Below are 20,847 nucleotides of genomic sequence, written 5' to 3'. Positions count from 1 at the left end.
TCAAGGTTCAGACACACACACATTTTAGTCAATGCACAACAATCAGGATATACCCTCTTCATAGCCAGTGCACTCAAAGTTGGACTACTTCTGGATCATATTAAAGAAGATGAGACAAGAATTAGGTTGTTATTTCTTTGGATGTGTAGAGACATATTTAAAATTGTGCTTATCTTGTAATTGTTATATTTGTTTTCAGTAGATCTGGCTGAGAGGGACATACATGAAAACACATTTCAGGCAGCATCTTGTTTTTTAAAAAATAATGGCTACATACCTACAAGAATCACCTTAGCAGATTCATTTCTGGTGAAATAAATAATTATTAGCACACATCAAACAGGTTATCAAGCCACCTCTGACTGTCTTGGCCAAGAAAATGAAAGCTTTCCTTCTGATTATGATCACAATAATGTCAGAATAATAATTACTTTTTTCTACACAGCACTATTGGAATTCTACTTCTCAACATGTTGGTCATCTCAAAGAAATCATAATTTATCATTTCAATTCCATCAAATGTCCAGGACAGTATATGGCTGCTGCAATCTGAACATGTTCATTTCATTTAAAACTGTTTTGACTTCAGCAGTACCCAGACATCTTATATAGGGCTGGGATGATAAACATACTCCAAGATGCGGCCAAGGGCCAAGGAACAGTTGTTTCAATGCTTCATGCTCTTGCTCTTTGACTGGGTCTTTAATAAAGCCTTGTCTCTCTGCATGGACCACAGTCTTGTAAACTAAAAAACCTCATGGTAGGGGAATTAACTAGGCTTTCAGGTCCCTGAGGAGACCTGAAAAAATTTTTTTTCATTTTCTTGTCTGTTTTTCCTGCTTGGTTAGAAGGAAAATATTCTGTAAAATATTCCCATATTAAACAAAAAGGATTAAAATTCCCTGTCCTTTCTTTCTTTTTTTTCTTCACAGACATAATGTTAATGGGAATTTTTCCAAATGGGCCTACATGGGTTAAAAAAGGTCTAAAGTCAATGTGCTGTGTATTTTCAATCATAATTACTCCTATCTATAGCATGTGCCACAAATACATTTTTTAAATAAAGATCAGAAAGGAAACAAAGCTGCAAAACAATGAGTGTTGTTGTTGTTTAAAAATTCAGAAAAATGAGCTTAATAATTGACCATAAGAAAGGGAGTGCCCCGAGTTTTCATTCTTATAAGTTTACAGAGAAAAATAAAAGGAAATGCTTGCACTTTCTGAAGAAACTTAGAGGATGCAGAAGTTAAATCCTGCAGCAAATTAAATACATTGCCAGAAATACAGAAAATTCCCTTAGGTCTTACCTACATCTTTCATCTGGAGTTGTCAAAGCACTTCTTAAGGTTTTAAGAACTGTTTTCATGCTGACATTTGGGACAATTACTCCTTAAACTTACCTTCTAGAAATATTTTGGCACAAAGCATCACAGAAGTTAGGTCTTATAAAACTGGAGGTAGTGGTGTTCTTTTAATTAGAGGAATGGTAGTATTCCACATAAAAAAACCAATTGTCTGAATAGTAAAACTGTATATGACCAAAACTATTCACAAATTTAGGACTAATTCAGAAAATTCTCTTTGCACAAAGCTTTAATGATGATACACAGGGGACAACATAGCTGAGGGAACAGGTGCAGAAAATAATGATTATTCCATTGAACAGTTTGAAAATGTGGAGCAAGTTCAGACAATGAAAATCTACTTCCTAGCAGAAATGGGGGCACAGAAATGGTCACATGTCTCAAGTAAAGCTAAAGGCAAAGCAGAGGCTGAGTGCACATTTAACACCTCTGACTTCAAACCTAAGTGCCTAATGCTGCCAACTCGAGAATGGGTGTATATACTGTGGTGTGAAACACTGTGAGACGTGCAAGGTGCTTAACCTGCTTTTTGATTACTGAGGAGAATTTAAGAACCATTTACATGTTTTAACTCAAGGGGACATATAACAGTGTGGCTGTCTGGTTTAATTGCAGTGCAACATATGATTGGGTCAAAGAAATTATGCATGCAAAATAAAGACATAGTATGCCTTGGATTATTATCTGTCCAGGTTATGAATGGGTTTCAAAGTAACCACAGATCATGTCATTCCTAAGAGGAGTTTGGAGAAAGACGGGAACTGTGCTGTGGAAGCTCAGTTGCAGCAGAGTTCCTCTTCAAACAAGATTAAGGATCGCTTCTGAAGTTTTAACTGGTAAAAATATATGTTTTTCAATAGGATATTTTTCCATGTGTATCATAGGTTCTTGGACTGACAGGTTGAGAGGAGATACTCAGAGTATTCAGTCCTGACTTACAGCCAAGACTCAGAACAAGTGTCAGTACTTTTACTGGGTATGATAAAAGCATGGGAAGTTGTACTGGATTTAGAGTGTGTTTGGAGGATGACAATGAGAGATTATGAAAATGATTGTGTAAACAATGGTGGTGCATAGAATTTCATACTTTATTATTCTGAATGTTTATTATGTGTGTTTTCAGTGTTTGTGGGAGTGTTCCCGACAGGCAGAAGAGCAGATACCTCCACCATGGTTTGAAGAGAAGCAGTGTCACTGGCATGCAGAAGACTTTGTGATGATTGAACCTTCTGGAAGGTTCAATCATCTCAATCACACCAACCTGATTGAGAGAAGAACGAGGGAAGTGAAATGACTATGGGAGTAGAGGTATATAATTATATAGGATTATCCAAGAGGTACTACATATATTACTTATTTGCTACTAGAAATTTTTCCTGTTTTTCATAATGGGAAACTTTCATAACTTTCCTTGCAGTTTCTTCAGAAACAGTGGAGTTTTCACTTCAGTGGGTTATTTTCTTAAAAATTAGTATTTTACATGGATTACAGCAATAAACTATGACTAAAGATCAACATTTTTAACATTAACACAAGGCTTCAGGCCTTGGTATTCCCACAGAGGAATATATCAGGACTTTGTCGCTTCCTTCTGGGATGAAGTTCTGGGCTAAATACACCTCCAGCACCCAAAATGAGATGGCCTGGCTAACACTAACAGTGGCAGCTGGGGACGCCTGAGCAAACACAGGCATCCTGAGCATGCTTTACACAGAGCTTATGCAGTACAGATGTGGAATGACCACCAATCTGGCACATAAGTTAAAGAAAAAAGAACAAGAGAACTTCCCTAAAATTCACAAATGCTAATGGTAGCTCAGGAGTGCAAAGGACAATGGGAACAATCTGAAATGAGAGAGGCTCAGACTCCCTATGGGGATAGCCAAGCAGGGTCACAGAGATATAGTTCTGTCTTAGAGCAGAGTGTAAGGCTTGGTGTCCTCCTTCCAACAGATTTATCCCGTAATAACAAACATGGAGGGCACAGGTTCATAGATGCTGCTAAAAAAACCCAACAACAACAACACTAACCTAAAAAACAAAATAAAAACCCCAAACAAAATCCAACCAAAAAACTCCCAAAAGCATAACAAGGTTTTTATTTAATACAGCAGTCCTCTCTTGATGGCTAGAAAGATGGTGGTGTGGAAGGCACAGACAAATATTTGTACAACAGCTGTTATATATGATATATGAAGGATAACCAAAGGAGGTTAAATTGCTCTCAGCAAGAGATCAGTGAAGCAGAAGGGATTTGAATGAAAAACAGGCTCAGAACTTGCATTGATTAGAACTTCACAAGTTTAGTCAGAATCAACTAATGTTAAAAAGTCACCTTGGTCAAGTGAAATGATTAAGTGGAAACATTTTTAAGGCGAGCAAAATGCTTCCTAAAAGAATATGACAGTCTGACAGAAAATAGGCATCTGGTAGCAGACTGAAGTGAGAGCAGCTACACAAAAGAAAGAAAAGAAATGGAATATATTAGTTTGGTTTCAGTACAAGAGATCAATCACAGGGTTTGGGTTGATTTTAAAGCAACTTGTTCTACAATTGTATTAGAAAAGGTGCTTAAGCACCCTAAAATTTGAGCCCTGCTGTTTTTACAACAACACTAGAACAAGGGAACTTAAGCTAAGTTTTTTAAAACTCTTTGTGAACTTTAGTATTTGATTGTTTTATATGACAGACATAGTATTCATAAAATGGAAATTTTCCCTAAATGATTCAGAAAATGATGTAGGAAGTTTGCTCACTTGATTGAGCTCAAGGGGCGCCTTTTAAGTCAGATGGGAATCCTCACACCTGTTGTCAGGATAGGATCCCATCCACCAAGGAGTGAATGGACCTGACAATGTAGGCTATGGTTTGCAAAGTTCTCCAGCACTGCTGAGGAAAATGGATGTGCTGAACATACCCTCATCCCTCACAAAAGTTCTCATGCTGTTAAGCGAAATGAGAGAAGTTTCCAAACGACAAAATATTTTGACTTGCTTGGCAATGCCAAATTCCATTTCGACATTTCTGAGGCATTTCTATGAAACTGAACCCTTTCATGAATAATTTGAAGGCATGGATTTTTCATTTTAATTCTGGATGCAAACAAACACTGAAATATTTGAATTATCCATGTGGTGAAAACTGATTTTGGCCAACACTGTTCTGCAATCAGTTTAGGCACTGAATGGATTTTAATGATTCACAAACTTCCTGTGCTAAGCCAAGTATTTTTTCTTTCTCAGTTGTACCTTGAGTATGGTAAAATAATTAATTTCTTTAACCCTGACCTGCAATGGCCCTTTGACATTGACACCTTTAGCTTTCTTTCCCCTGCATAAACATATTTGATCTTGCTTATTAGGAGCTGTAGAAGCATAGATGTTAATAAAGTGTAGTTTTTAGACCTCAGATCATGATTTATGTACCATTAAGAGTAAGGTTTGCATATAGCCTGCTTTATCTGCTGCTAAGCCAAGTGCAGTTAGATACTTATCCAGAGTGCAATATAAAATTAATCCACTTTTCACTTTTTGTGTTTTCAACCCCTTTCCTAGAGTGATTCTTCCTTTGCTGTCAGACCAGACCTCCTCTGGGAGCAAGGAAGGAATCCTGGATGAAATGATCATGTTTAATGAGAATTTTTCGTTCTTATTAGTCTTAGTCTTTCCTTCCTATTAGTCAGCATTGGAATCGCAGGCAGTACACATGCTGAAATGTTTCCTGGGTTGTCAGGAATATATGTCCTTAGAAACCTGGCCAGCAGTTTCTATAATCTTCACTGGGCACAAGGCCAGTGTGTGCCCAGACTAAGTTCCCTTGACATTAATAACAGCATACAGACATGGTCATTCTTGGAAGTTCACATTAAGCTTGAAAATCATCTGTTACTTGTGAGCTTGTATAAAATGTCAGTGAACTCTGAAAATTGAAGCTGAGGATCTTGCTGTGAATAATGACAAGCCTAAACATGATCAATAGCTGTGTTCCAAGAAGCCTGTGCACAGCTGGTGGCAAAGTAGGCACATTTAATTTCCTCATATAGCTGTTTAATTTCAAAACATGTTGTGTATACATACACAGATCAGATTTTTAATTTGGTGCTGCATGTATAAATTACAGCTGATCTTCAGAGTGGAATCTCAGAAAAAGAATAGGCAATAGGAATGTTATTCAAAAATGTATCTATTTCATCTCCTTTGTCTCCTGCTGTGCTAGAATTTAGATTGCTTGACATCCTCCAACAGATGATATAAAGGAAACATTGGCTATTTGGCCCAGATCTTCTACAGCACAGCAAAGATCAGCAGAATGTTAATATCAATTTTCAATGGGCTGCTCCGGATCTTGTTTCTATTGGTGAATAGCAGAAACATTTGTTTAAAACTCATCTGACACTGTGCAAGTACAAAAATACGAGATCAGAATGAGAGGCAGGGGAAAGCTTTGATAAACATTTCTGTCTTTACAGAATGGTTTCTTACCTTTTCAACCTGTTCTCAAAATGTAAATGCAAACTTTCACAGGAAAAACTACCTGATCAAGAGACTGAATGTAAGTCCTGTCACAAAAACACAAAAAATCTTGTAGATCTTTTTACAGAAATGTGAAAAAATGAAACCACCTCTGCTATTTTTGCAGAACAGCTCCAGCACTATGATGAGCTATGGCTGTATTGATGAGACTGTGTTCAAAGTAGTGGCTTAGAACACAGTGGTATGCGCTGGTTTTTGTTTGTTTTTCTTTACTTAAGGTTAGCTGCTAATGGAAGGACTCCCAAAGACGAGTGATAAGTTGACCAAAGGCAGGCTCATTCACAAAGATCAATGGTCCAACAGCACTCATCTATTATCTTGGACACATGTTCATGGTAATCGATGGTCATCCATCTCTTTCCTGGAGGTTGATTAATCTTTTAAATTTTGTATGCTGGTACCTTGGTGGAGAGCTTTTGATAATACCTGCACAAGCTTTTCCTTTTCTATTAAAAAAAAGTATTCAATTATTTAAACTGTATAGGATATGGTTGCTCAAAATCTAAGGAGAGTAACTGTTTGAGATTTGAAGTCAGCTCATGGCCATTTTTTCATGTTTTGGACCACAGAATTTTAAATGTTTTTACTCATAATGATTTTTAAATCAGAGAAATGGCAAAGTTTTAGAACTGAGTTTATTGTTTATGAAGCTAAGTTAATCTCGTAGTATAAAAGATAATGCTGTCAGATGAGATTGGTGCAGTCTTGAACTTGCAAAAAGATCGATGTCTTACCGGGGAAGAAACTTAATCTACTGTGGGCCTGAAATAGGAGACAGAATGCAGGTACCTCTGAACATTTAACTTGGCAATAGAAATTACCATCCTTGTGGTAATGGAAGATCTTTGTCTTGATCACATGAACCTAATCAAATATCCTTCAAGACAGAACCTTCAGCTGGGTGGAATAAGTAGCCACCTGACAGTTTGTAGTATATCTTGACAAGAGAGGAACAATAGTTGTCCTTGCGATATTCCCCAGTGTGCAAAATACTCAGAGAAAGGCAGTATCTTGCTGATAACACAACCTATGCAGCCTTAATTGAAAGACTTCTCAGCTGGAACAAAGAACAAAAGTAGAAAATACTAGCTAAATTGTCATCTTGGATAAAGCAAATGATTACTCCTACTTTTATACATTTGTTTTTTTCTTGAAAAAGAATTACATCAATAGCTTTATTATCAGCAAAAAATTCTAAAATTAGGTAAAAATTAACCTTCATTAACATTAGTCTCATTTTTGTTATTTTCACTTTGATATACATTGCTCTGTTCTAATGCATCAGGTTTTTGTAAGAACTTATCAGTATTTTTGTTTTCCTAAGTGTTTAATGCAGAGTGAAGATAGATGAAACAAGATATCCTCTTCTGACAAGAAAATAAATCATAATTGAGTGGTTTACATATGTCTAATATTCTTACATCAATATATTATTGCATTATTGTGTATATATTTTTATTTTTAAAAAGTTAAGTTGTTCAAGAGAAAAATTAAGGAAATTGATCGAAAATTGGCCACAGTTGTCTGAATTCTGTCATAATAAAATGATGCAGCAAGCTGGAAGAAAAAATTATGTGAACCGATATTTCCTGAAGAAGATTTTTTTATTCAGACAACTTCTTGCTCCTGAAGAAGAAAACACTGGACCTTCCCTCTAGGTATGTTGCCATTTTCTTTAGTGCCTAAGCTCAGATGTGTCCCTGAGTGATTAGTATGATTGCAAAATATACACAGCAGGCTGATGCTATTCATCCAAAAATTATTATCTCTTTCTGAACTAAACTATTCACATAACTGAAGAGTAAGCTAAAGCATAACTAAAAAAAAAAAAAGAAAAAAGCACAACAAAAAAACCCCAACAACAAAAAAAACCAAAACCAAACCACAAAACACACACACAAAAATAATTCTCATATCTGGAAGGAAGACTGGCAAAACAAAGAACCCAAATGTTTCAGGTCTTGGTTCTGTTCCATAATAATTTTCACAGAAGACAAGTGTCACTATGCAACTGCCATTCAATTTAAGTGGAGTCTGCATTTCATTTTGACTCTGAGGTGTCGATGTGCTGATTAGTTTTCTGATACAGCTTGGTTGTCAACATTTAAAACATTTCTTGGAAGGAGAAAAATAATTTTGAACAGAAGGCATTCTGTTATACCTATATTTATACATATTTCCCTGCACCCTCAAAACCTAGCTCTAAAGTGGTATGGGAAGAGCTGTCACCATCAGCCTGGAAACTGGTCCATTGACAGCATGTATCAACCAGTCGTCTCTCACAAATATATAGGATCTTTTTTCCTTTGTTTCTTTTCTTATTTTTTTAACATGTTTGAATATCTTAATACTTTCCCTGAAAAAAAAAAAAAAAAAACAAAACCCACAAACAAAAAAAAGAGACTAAATTCAGCATGGACAGTTTGGGGGGTGGCATTTCTCATTATACAGAAAAACTGTATTTTTTTTCTTAAATTGCAACTGATTTAAGTCATACATTTGTAATCAGAGTGCTTGCAGGAGATGAAGAAGTTCTGTGCTCCACAGGCTGCTTCAGTTTCATGTGAAAAATCACTGATGGTTAACCTCCTTAGCTGGTACCTACTCGTCAAGACACTTTTACTATCTTCTTTTTTGCCACAAGGATAGAAGAGTACATTCTTTCCAGAACAGTTGGTAGCTTTAACATGCTCTTGGGAGAGGTGTAGCTGTGAGTCCCTTCAGGCTGAGGAATACAGTTAAAGTGGCTCTTCTGCATTTTTGAAAGGTGATTTATTTATCTAAAAGGGTGAGGCCATGTCCTGCAGTAGCTGTGCTCTCCAAGAGAAGAAAAAAGGCAAGTTGTTCATTTTTTCCAGGGAAGGAAGACTTTGGAGAGAGCAGGGTGTCTTTAGTTTGCACTGCCTGGGGCAGGGGCACCTGGCAAAGCACGTTTCACACACATGCCTGCCCACAGCAGTCCTACTGCACTGGACACCCACCTCTGGCATGCCCAGGGGAGATCCCCAACAGCAATACAATTCCTGTTCCAGAACTTCAACTCCTCAAGCTCATTATTTCAGTAATCATCATTGCAGACTTGTTTTGGAACTGGGCTTTATTTAATAAATACTGTGGATACAAGGGCTGTATCTCAGATCAGGACCAGCAAATGCTGGTTAGAAATTTTTGGCTTCTGGATAAGAAAAATTAAGATATCTCCCTGTGTTAAAAGGACATCCAGAAGAAAAATATGTAAAGATAGCACCTTTTTTGCTAAAATAGCCAAACTTTTATCAGCAGAAATAGTACTGACTGAAAGTGGCATAAGGCCTGTCATGAATGAAGTTCATGTTCTGTGTATGCATCAGGGATATCATTAACATATGTTATTTCTGATTTTATTATTGTTTGTTGTTATAAGTAGCACCTACAACGTCTTACAAAAAGAGGATTAAAAAAAATCTATATTTTTGTCCTTTGTAATTTGACAATTGTCTCTTGGCAGTGCTTTGTGCATGGTCAGATTTAGTTTTCACTACAAAGTCAGTTTCTTGATCTATCCATTTATGTACTGGTCTTTCAAAAGCAACAGGGAACACATGAGGATTTTAAAATGTGATTGCAAACCCAGAGAAATTGTCAAGGGGACTCAGCAAAAGGTAAAACTTCCAAACTAATTTTAACTTTCTGTTCTAGATCAGACTCTTTTTCAGCTTCATCTATGGGCAGATCCTTGCCTCACCATCTTAATTACCTATACAGCCCCTTTCAAAGGGGCTCTCACAAATATATAGGATCGATTGTACCTGTGCATGAATATTTACATGACTTCAACAACACACTTTATCAAGTTATGGGACCCAATTTACTTCCAGAGCAGACAGCTTCTCTCCTTGCCAGGTGATTCTGGTGGATTTTTTTTGACAATGTCCCTCAAATAAGGTGAGCTGTGGAAGTGTTGGTGAAATTAGGCAACTTCCTTGCGCTTCAGGGTACAGATGTCCTCTTTCTAGGGTGGGTGTTCTCAAAGGAGTGTCTAAGGCCCATATGGATTCAACCACATATGCTACTCTTTGGGATGACAGGTTGCACACAGAAATGGAGTTACAATTGGAAGAAATCACATGAGGTGCTGTGCTAGGGGGTTAAGTTCCTTCTCTGCAGGTTAGGAGCTCTGTTAGACGAGGTGTTCCACTCAGAATCAGAAATCCCAAACCATTGTGTTGTAAGGTCCTTGCAATGAAGTGATAATGCAGCCCTGAACAAGAGTCTTCCAGTTGCTCTCACTGAGGTGACAAGGAGGAATTACCCTAGAGGACTGCAAGGGAAGGAGCTAGTTCTTTCTGACTGGAAAACAAGAGGCACTTGTCCTGCTCAGGGATCCCAGGAGATGGAGAAGTTCATTGCCCTACTCTTTTTTACCCCCTCCTCCCCATTTCTGGGAAGGACAACATCCTTCTGACCCCCAGTGTGCCATGCAGCAGACAAGCATTAGCAGACAGCAAGCATCCTCCACGTCCAAAGTGGACAGACCCCTTGGATACAGTGCTCCTTTAAGAGTTTTACTAAATCTGCACGTGAGCTCAATCTGCCCATGGAAGAATTTCCATTTGTGCAGATGGTATCATTTGGCAGATCACTCCGATGTTGGCAGCATCACAGGGGTCATATTTGTGCACAGATGGACTTTTCTTCATCTGTTTCTTTATTGTAATAGACCCAAATAGGTTTTCCCACAATAGTACATATGCGCAGTACAACTCTCCTTGTTCCCTGTCAGACAACTTATTTAGTGAGAGCACACAAAATTTTCTCTCTCTGTCTCCTTCTCTTTGTTCATGTATCAAGTCCTCTTTGTTTTGGGGATGCAGGGTAAGGATGGATTTAGGAGAGTTATCAGGGATCCCTGCATTCCTGAGACATAAAATCTGGTGGCATCACCAAGATGATATTCAGAGCACTGCTGTGAGTTTAGGGTGTACTCATGCATAAATTTCTTTTTGTGGTTAATATTTTTTGCATAATGTGTGTATTTACCACAGCTCCTTCATAAAGCAAGAGCCCTTACAGTGACATATGAATGGACAATTGGAGAGATTGAAGAGGCTGAGGGATTGATAATTCAAACCTGGAGATTTTGAATCCAGAGCAATGATTTGACTCTAGTACTAATCAACAAAAGCTGTTACCATTTGACAGCTGTTGAGAAAATTATGTTAAATGAACTCATTTTTTAGTGATGAGGCTTTTTTTTTTTTTTTGAAGCATTTATTGTCACTCTCACTTGCAATCTCAGTGAGGCAGCAATGAACTGACAGTATAATTTTCAGGAGCTGCCCGGCTAGTAGTGGTTTGTGATACAGCAAAAGGACATTTTGGAAAATTTGCACGGCTTCTATTTTACTTACACAATCACGTGCTTTTGTTAACTTTATCGTTGTATGCCTTATATTTGATTAGTGATGAACATGTCATCTTGTGATGAAACTTAGACATTTTCAGTCTACATGTTGATAGCAACTTTGGCTTTTCCTTCTCACTTGCTAGTCTAATCAATTTGTTTAAACTTCTTAGATATCACAGGTAGTGCAAGTATTTTGGGATGGGCATTGCTTGCTGTACACAGCCATGAAAGAAGTTTTCACTGTGTGTAAATGAGATCAAAATAGCTAGGAAGCTTTGATAGTGAACTTTATGTACCTAGACTCCCAAATTCAGTACCACACTAAGGTCATTTTTACGGATGTTAGACAAAACATAGGATACCCTTTTCTTTTTCTCAAGAAAAGTACTGTTTGAAAGAAAACTACCTGCTTGTAATGTAAATATTACTGAAAGTCAAGTTCCTTCTACAACTGTTTCAACATGAAAAATAATTCTGCTTATTTACTGGTTATTTTTAACCTTTTGACAGCCTAGTGAAAAATGGTATGAACTGGGTACCAGATGCAGCATTTTGAATCATATTAGGAAGAATGTGTGAGTGAAATTCCAGTAACAATTGTTAAACAACTTCTTGGCTATACTGGGTAATGGGAAGAATAAAATTGTGGACTGCAGCTAAATACAAGTTACTTGGGTAATATATAAAAACTCAAAACTAAAAGAAAAAACCCAAACTTTAATTTTATATCCATCTCGTAAGTATTCATAATCAGTCCCTAATTGTCTATTTGTTAATGCATTTCTGGTTACTCTGACACCTTAGGAATTTTTCTATGGATAGATCTCTTGCTCAAGGCTATGGAAAATTATACATGCTGCTATACATGCTTAGATACAGCTAGTTTCTGCTTTGGGGCCATTTTCTTTTTCCATCACAGTTACTGAACATATCCACACAAATAGCTGCACTGAATTTTCCTTTTTCAGTATGGTTCTGGAGCTTGAAAAGTGGTTTAAGCCAGAATTGTAGCTTTAGAAAGCAAAACAAAACAAAACAAAACAAAACAAAAAAAAAAAAAAAAAAAACCAAAACCAAAACAGATGCACAGTATTGTAGCTCTGTAGCAGGTTATCATAAGATAACATACGGAAGAAGAGGTACAGATCAAAAGATAAAATGCCTGTGCTGCTGTAGGTTTTGGCTTGTTTTGAGAGCATTTAGTATTTTCTTCTTGAACGAGGGACAAATCTTTCCTCTGGATTTTGAAAGGCATACAACATGGTGTTTCACTTGCTGGAAAGTTTGCCATCTCCTTAGATCTATCTGATGCAATAAGGCAGGAATTTCAGCCAGCACATTGCTGACCGCTTTCCCCAAATTAAGATCTGAACTTCTTTTCCAGAGTATAAGGAGGTATAAGCAGCTTGTGATGCCACATAGGAGAGGACTTTCACAAAGACACTTGTTACAACCTGTAGTGGTACAGCTCTAAGTACCACTTACATCAAGGCCTCTTACAGACTTCCCATTTAATGAATATATTTGCAGGAGACATTTTATTTTCTTCTTTCATTCCCCTGAAATAACAGTAGTAGACATTAATTACTGTGAATCCTAAAACCCAATGAACACTACAATGTGTGAAGTGCACTGGCATAGTAAAATATTTTTCTGCCCACCAGAAGTGATGGTTGAGACGAACTTAAGTCCTGGGCATCCTTTTCTCTGAAGACGAGTTGCAGCCATGATGAAAACAAACGGTACAATAACTAAGAACAAGCACAGGCTAATGATGTTCTTAGCACAAGAATTAAGATGATCAGCAAGGGACAGTTTATAGGTCTGGCTTTATAAAGCCCAATCTGGCAACTAAGCACCACATGGCTGCTTCCTCAGTCCCCTGTATATATTGCAGTAAGCAAATCTGGCAATTGAATATTGAACTGGCCCTCTTTGGTCAGCTGGGGTCATCTGTCCTGGCTGTGTACACTCCCAATTTCTTGTGCCTACTCACTGGTGGGACAGTGTGGGGAGCAGAAAACGTCTTGTGTGGCCACTGCACAAAACAAAATTTACCACTGGAATAAGGCCCATGGAGCAGCGTCACAGCTGGTCAGTGACTCAGCAATAAATTGAGTTATAAATAAGAAACCCAGCCTGGTTCTGTAAACCAGCCCCTGGGTAGACACACAGGAATGTCATCCAATCACATTCCATCCTAAGCTGCAGACATCTCTCTGGTCAGAGAAACAGGAAGTGTTAAGAGCAGACCAATGAGCGTTTTAGACCAGGACAGTTCAAGCCCCCTATATAAGGCTGGGTTCAAAGAATAAAGCTCTCTGTTGCCACATGGACTTTAGGTGTGTGTCCTCTCTTTCCCTGACCCACCCCTCCACATGACAGAGCCACTGATGGTAGTTGGTAGCTGGTCAAAGCATGTCTGGTCTGCATGACCTGATCAGGATTTGTACTTAATATGTGCCACATGGTGATGGGAAGGACTGGAGCAAAAGACATCTACTGCCAGGCTAGAGACAGAGCACTCATGATACAGAGAGAGAGCACCTGGATAGCACATGGAAGTTATAGGGCATATGCAAGTCCCCTCTTGGAAATCATTGCTGGTGAGGATGTTTCCATGGTCCCTGTTGATCTGAGCAAAACCCTGCTGCAGTGTGAAAATGTGACTACTGAGGTTTGTCAGCAGTAGTTGTGTAGCTCCTTCACCGTCTCACTCTCCCCACAAAACAATAAAGGGATTTTGTGTAACCTGAGAGCAGCATTGTTTGTGGGCATTCACAACATGTGTTCACAAGAACCCAGACACACCACTATTTGTCTCCAAAAAGTGCCTGTATTGCCTGTATTGTCAGTGTTGCACTAGGAGGGGGATGGATGGACTCTGAAAGGCAGCGGAAGAGAAACCTCCTGCTTTACGGTGGCAGTAGGAGATAGGAAAGCTAGTTTGAACACACAAAAAAACGGACTTTTTGATTGCTACAGTCTTTGTGAAAACAAAGATAATCATGTGCTCAAATTTTACCGATGTGAGTTACTTTGTGAAAGGCTCCAAAATGGAATACAGGCCTGAATACAAACGGACTTCATACACACTAAGGTAGAGCCAAGTCAAAGTAATTGAGAAGTGATCCTGTGGATTTTATACTGCAAAGGTCTGACGTGTTCTGATAGACACCTAAGACAAGGATTTTAGTCAGCTATGGATATTTATGTTTTAGAGAGGGGGGAGAGAAGGGGAAAAATGGAGGATAAATGTAAATAGTATTATAATAGTGAGATTTCTCAGAATTTCCATTATTAGAGTCTGTGTACAAATTGTAAATATTCCCTCTGGGCTAACATTTAAAATTCAAGGTCACACACAGGAAATTATATTTATTTTACTAAATTAAAACATTGGTTCAACAGTTTTAAAAAAACCTGTTTCACAAGAAAATCCTCCATAGTGCAAGAAGTTCAGACACTTCTGACTTGTTGTTGTTGTTGTTGTTGTTGTTGTTGTTGTTGTTGTTGTCAATCTACATTTTATTTCTGCCTGATAAACATGGCATATGCTGGATATGCCTTGACCTGTTACTCTGACATTAGTAGTAGAGATATATTGGAAAGTAATGTACTGAAAGTCTTTCACCTGGGAATGCACATTTTCTTGATGATATTTTCTGTTATTTTGCTTGTCAAGCTCCATAATGTTCAGTGCTACTTCTTTATATTTATGAGAGGATTTTGTTACAAAAAAATCTTATCACTCTTCCAACAAAGTAATTATTTGGTTCATATTACTATTACCTTTCCTACAAAATAATAAATATAACTTTAAAATTCTCTATTTTTGAAGGTGGTGTAGCATTTAAAATGCACTTAAGGATTCCTTATTTGTGTGCAAATGGTTAGGATGAAAAGAATGTGAGGATATGCAAAATGGTATGCAATTTTCAATCATATATATATATATATTTATTATAAATATCTTCCAATATTTTTGACTTCTGATAGCATGTCCTAATTATTTTTGTGATTTAGAATATAATTTCTGACTTAGATTACCAAGGAATAGAGAATCTTGTAGTGTCCAGGTTTTTTCCCCTCTAATTCCTAGTTGAGCATGAAATAATTCATCTGTATGGGGCCAGTCAAATTGTCTGTGAATAATTTTCTGTTAAATAGAATTCTGGCAAAGAGTTCTTCATTTCCCAGAGTACTTTAACTGGTGTTTACTGGAACTGATTGAATACTGTCCATTTACTATATTGACACATTTTGATGCTGTGACTGCACTATTCAATTAATCATCTCTGTAATATTAGCTCAGAGTAATAGACCTGATGTGAATTCACTTATGTAGGAGCTGTGTGTGGTTTGATAAACCCTTTTCTTTGACTTCTTTTGTTCAGATTAATAAACAATAGGTTGTTGTTCAAAACAGATTGTTTGATTTGTGATTTTAGTCCCCTTGTGCCATTTGTTTAAGAAGAAGATCCTCTTTTCTTGTAAGTCTCTAAACTCTTGTTCTGCATAAATACTAGAGATTTCTTCTTTGAAATGGGGAGCAGAGAAATCAGTGCCTAACTCAGCTCTTCCTCTTCACTGGAAATATTCCCTGATAGAAGCAAATAAATTATGCCATGAATCAGAGGGCCATCAGGATCCCAGACACAGCTTATCATGGTGGCAATTAAAAATGGTGCAACTGAAATCACTTTAGAAGGCAAAGAGCAGACTTAAGGCAGGAGGCTGTGATGGGATCCTCACTTTACATGGGTGTAACAAGTATGTGTGGTCCAAATGCTATGCCACCCAAGTCTGCTTGGGAGCTGGGACATTTTTCACCAGCCACACCAGAAATGGCATTAGCACAAGAACAAAAAAACCCCCAAACAAACAAACAACAACAAGAACAAAAAAAATCCTCAAAGCTAAAAATACAAAACCAAAATCAAAACCAAAATAACCCAAAAAAACTAAGAGTTAAGGAGAATTTGTAGAGTCTAGGAAGCTATTTTTATATTTTATGTGGTGGATGATTTTGCTCTCCTTCTTTGACGTGAAATTGAAAGAAATTGCTAAAGAACATGCTAAAATTAGATGCCAACTATTGGATTTGAATGAGGTCCTTCATCTCTTGAAGGCATTTCAGAGGTGCCACCTTCCCACTGGTTCAGTGATAACCATTCCCTTCAAGATCTCTTTAGGCCATGGAACTTTGGTGTCTCTTACTTTGGTGTCTCAGCAGCTGGCTGATTTTGTCAAGATATTATTCCCTCAGCTCTAGGTGTAGGTGAAAAACATTTGCCCCTAAAGTTTCAAGTGTTGTAGTTTTAACAGTACACTTTTTTTGGCTATAAATGCTTTTGATTTAGTACCTGTTTGTTTTCCCTCACAGATACTGACCTACCTGAGTTATGATTAAAGCCTCATCCAGCTTTCATACAGCTTAAACAACAATATCTTGTTTAAAATTAACTCAAATTTCAGTTGCAAACCATGCAGTATTTTTATACATTCATATATTTTCCAGAAGTGGAGAGGATGGGCCAGCTACAGTCATGCAATTCATAAGCCTTCGTTCTGAGGTTAATTGTTTATGTGATCATGTTATAATAGATCCTGAGTAGGAAAGGCTCCTCATAGACAGTTTTGTTTCCTCAGGTTAAGCTTCTGCTCTGAAGTACTATTCAGAGAAGACTGTTTCTCTGCAGTGCTTGTCTACAGAGGCTAACCAATAACACTGGCATGAAGGTAGATCTTTGAGTTAAGGAGAAACTGTCCTCCCTCTGTGAGGGCTGTAAGAATCCACCATAGTGCAAAGGCAAGGGCCCAGCACAGAACAGTGGGTACCAGTCTTTGTTGCAAACTAAGTTGAAATTTCTTAAATATGAAAACCATGGTTCAAAGAGGGCAACTATTCAAATATTACAAGAATTTTTAATGGAAAGACAAGGAAAAGTTCATATGCCTTCTTTTTCTTTATAACAAAATTGTTCTAGAGAATTCACCTTGGAATTTATGCTATGAGTGCTGTTAGCTTGCAATACATACTTCAAAAAAAAGTACTATGGAGAAGTGAAGATATATGCAAATGAATTATTAAAGAGTGGGGAAAAATTGTTTCAGAATTACATGATGAAAACAGTGTGATAGAACAAAGGTCAGCTTAAGTTACATCAGACCTTCAGGCTCTTGTTTCAATTCAAAATCAATTTCAAACAAAACCAAATGAAATCATGCTGAGAGAAAGGCCACAGTAATATTTCAACACTCCACTGTACTGAAACACCATAAAGTATTATCTGATCTTCCATATCACAGAAAATATTCAGTTAGTCTGTTTGGGTATTTTAGACATATTCAATATTTAAAATTAGTGGACTATAATAAGGCAAATCAGCTCCTTTTAATTAAAAATGGTTAATGCTATATCAACGTTTCATATTTTCAAGGCAGTTCTTTACAAAAGTAATTAAAATCTCCAGTCATCTTTTAGTGTGCCATGGATTTAAGTGAGCCTTTTTTCATTCAACTTTCTCCCTTCTTACAAGTTAAAGGATTGTCTTGTTTTTTAGTTTTCTTTTTTTCCTTTTTCTGTAACAGACCCATCTTTGGTTGTTTGTGTGGATGCCATGCAAAGACCTCTCAATATAGACCTACAAGGTAAGGAAATGCAATGGCTTCTTCAGTAACAAACTTCTAAAAGGGTAGTAGGGGAATTCATGGTGAAATTAAATACTACAGAAAAAATCAATTTCAAAGCTCCCAATGAATTCCTCTGAGGCCAAAATTTCATACCTATGCCAGGTTATGTCTTTGGCCTGATCAATGTTGAAATGAAGCTTAGTTTGCAAAGCTCTTTTACTGTTCAAATGAGCTCTGGAACTTTTGATATATTTAATAAGAAATGCAAGTAAAATAAAGTTCGGGGGAAAAACCCACTAAACTATGGAATTCCTTCCAGCAGCCAAAATTGCATTGTGTGTGGGCTTTTAAAAATTATTATACACACACAGGCAAATTGGCCCAGGGAATATACAACAAACCTGCTAATGGTGAGTATCGTAGCCCAGGCTCAAATTCTGCTGTAGGTTAACAATTATTGTACTCAGTGACTGGAATGGTGATTATTCTGTGTGGAAGGCAGCAGGTTTTGGCCAAGCATTATTAGGTAATGCCAAAGCAAAACCAGAGGTTGCTGTAACCCACCTAGGACACCTGGTCCTCATGGTTTTATTGGAATAATTTCCCACACATCTTCCTTGGAAAGAGAAGGTCAGTGTGGGTCAGAGAAGCATTTTCTCTTCCTTCCAGCATCTTAATTAAGGAGCCAGTCACTTCCACAGATCATTCTCAGATAAACAGGTTGTCTTCAGCAATTCATAAAACAATATTTCTGGGAGAAATAGAAACTCTGTTTTAAAGACAATAATAGATCTTTCCATGCTGTGGGCAGATATCAGTTACTCTGGGAAAGCACTGTGGAGGTTCTATACATACAGAAAAACAGGGGACTCAACCTCCACATGTTGAGGAGTGTGGTAATTATAATTATACATGATTATAAGTGTGGTAGGAGAAACTGACTAAGGAAAATCACTTACATCAAGAAAACTTGAGGATAGAAATTTTATAAGTGGTAAAACCTGGAAAGATTTGAGCTAGTCTTTTGCTTTCCTGCTTGCCCCTTGTTATTAATAAACTCACATCTTAGAAGAGAGGTTAGGCTTTGTTACAACAAGAACTATGTTTCTGAGCAGTCCAGTGAGGACACTTGTTTATGATCTTAAAAACAGCTTTGGGAGATGAATCACCAGTTAGTCAGCTTATGTACACAGTTACGGTTCCAGAAAGCTGAGGAGCAGTAATGCCACTTGAGAACCTAGACCACTGACTTATGAAGGGTTTTACATGGAAAAAGTAGGTCATCAATGAATGAAAAAATAGTAATATAGAATAAACAAATGTTAAAAAAACCCCAAAAACCCTGGAACATACATATAGCAAACAGAAGTAATTTTGTGCTGTTATAACGAGATTCTCCATTGCCTTTTTTTCCTTATAAGCTTTTTTCAGATAGGTTTGTAACATTTGTATGCCTGATTTGGTTCACAGACATCTGATCCATAGGCCCTCCCTTGCTGTACTGACACTGACTGTGAAACTCTGGAACAGTAAACACAGAAGCCAGGCAGAAAATGTGTCGATGTGTGGAATTGTGTGTGTGGTTCTGGGAGTACCACATACCTCTGTGTATGAGGTGAAGAAAGGTCAACTCTTCCCAGCTGAGTCAAATTAAGTGGGCAGGGCAGCATATGAAAGCAATGAAGGAAGAGGAAGCTGGAGAACTTGCTGGGAGGGTTGAGGGAATGACAGAGGTGTTTTGCCTCCTGGCTGAGGCTGGGGAATGAGCTGAGGGATTCACCAGCTGACTTCTGTGAACAGGGATGGGAGCTTGGATAAAGTACCAGTAAGCCGATGCCAGAGAGATAAAAGACTGTCTTAACTCCTCAACTCTCTCTAAGTGAGCTCTAGTGAGCAAGGAGACAAGTAGAAATGCAGGCAAGCTGATGTTTAGGTGTGAGGGTGAACTGTGCTGAGAGAATATGGAGCTGTTGGTGGAAAGTGCTTTTGCTTAGTAGTCTGCATGACTGTGTGGTCACGGTGCCCTAGGCCAGAGTCCTGGAACTGGGAGGGTGATGGAGGTGCTGAAGTTCTTGAGCTGGGCCCAGATTGCTTTGTATGAGGGCATGTGTGAAGTGCATGTTTTGTGGGTTTTCCTGAGAAAAGTGTTTCTTATGTAGTTGCAAGGAGTTGAATATTGTGACTGGGTGGTCCTTTCCAGTTCTCTTACCTGTTTGGGATTCTGAAGAGTTATACATGTGTTATATATATATATATATATATAGCATATACACACACATATATTCTGTGATATTGAGGAAAGAAAATAAATTCTCAGTGGGGTGTTAATAGATATGAGATGTCTCAGAAAGGATAGGTAGATCTGCAAATGACACTTAGCCAGCTCACAGGGAAGCTAATAATTTTGGGAGAAACCTTAGCAAACGAAGAATGGGTAGTTTCCTAAAACTGAACCAACTTTATTATGAAGTTGTTCTTGTGATTTAATCAGTCAATGCAGCATATTCTCCCAGAAAATATCCAGGTTTACTATGTTCTCAACTACCTCATTATTAATCCTTACCTGACGCCAAAATCCATCCTCTGTTCCCTGTAGTCATCTTCTGCTTGGCTATGCACCAGTCCAGAGCAAAATGGAGTCCCTGCCCCAAAAGAGTTACAAACTAATTACAAACAACAATAAGTATGTTTACTTTTGCATGTCCCTCTGTTAAATGTGAAGAAATGAGTGCATGCAGCACCTTAGGCAGCTGCTGGAGGCCAGCCAAAGCTTTTTTGTGAGTTTTACAGTGAAATAGGAACCTTTATAGGTCTTGAAATGTCAGCTGTTCCCCCACCCTCAACTATTAAAAAATATTTAAAACAATGTTCTAACACAAGAACTATAAGAAACAAATATAGGCAAAAGACCACTAGCATGGTGGACTTA

This window comes from Pyrgilauda ruficollis, unplaced genomic scaffold, assembly GCF_017590135.1.
Source record: "Pyrgilauda ruficollis isolate IOZ18807 unplaced genomic scaffold, ASM1759013v1 scaffold35, whole genome shotgun sequence".
Lineage (NCBI taxonomy): Eukaryota > Metazoa > Chordata > Aves > Passeriformes > Passeridae > Pyrgilauda > Pyrgilauda ruficollis.
This window is presented reverse-complemented; position numbering follows the sequence as displayed.